Here is a 763-nt window from a genome sequence, read left to right as displayed (position 1 = left end):
AGTCTTTGATGAGCATGGACCAGGATGCCAGCCATTCACATTGAGAATACAATTACTGTATACATGAGAATAATGTTCCCTGCAGATCACTGCACATTCCTGTAGGCTACTTAGATGAAAAGCTGGCTTATACTCTAAGGGAAATTCAAAAATATTCACCCTGAAATCAAACTAGATCAAGAACATTAAGTTAGAGAGACTAGTGGGCTAATAATTCCTTCTGAAGTGAACAGATTCTTCCATTGATGTGTGTTTTAGGTGAGGTCTTTAAGTTTAGCAGTGGGGAATTGCCTGGGCTGGACAATGCGCAAAGATTGCTTTCATGAGTTCTCCTTTCTCCTACATGCTCACAGGAACTGAACTTAGGTGATTTTGAAGGGAAGGACAACAGGCTTCCATACCTAGCAGGAAAAGCTTTCATACCTAGCAGAAAAAGCTTTCACACTTAGCAGAAAAAGCTTCCATACCCAGCAGGAAAACCAGGTTTCAATATTTCATTCTATTTCTGTCAGACCCTGCCAACCTTCTCCACTTCTTTGACCAAATCTGTGGTTCAAGTAGGAGAAAAATCACATGTCAGAGTGAGAGTCAGTACTCAACAAACATACAAAGGTGTTGGGTTATGTTTTCCTTTCAACGATCTCATTGGATAGGTAGACTACTAGGCAGTAAAGCAAGCTCAACACGGCTCTCCTCTCAGCAACTCCTTAACAGACACCAACAATCCTAAGACAGAGTAATTCTCACAGTCTTTTTTTCTCCT

Source organism: Mus musculus, chromosome 11 (genome assembly GCF_000001635.26).
Source record: "Mus musculus strain C57BL/6J chromosome 11, GRCm38.p6 C57BL/6J".
NCBI lineage: Eukaryota > Metazoa > Chordata > Mammalia > Rodentia > Muridae > Mus > Mus musculus.
The sequence above is the reverse complement of the archived record's forward strand: the minus strand, read 5'-3'. Positions refer to the sequence as shown.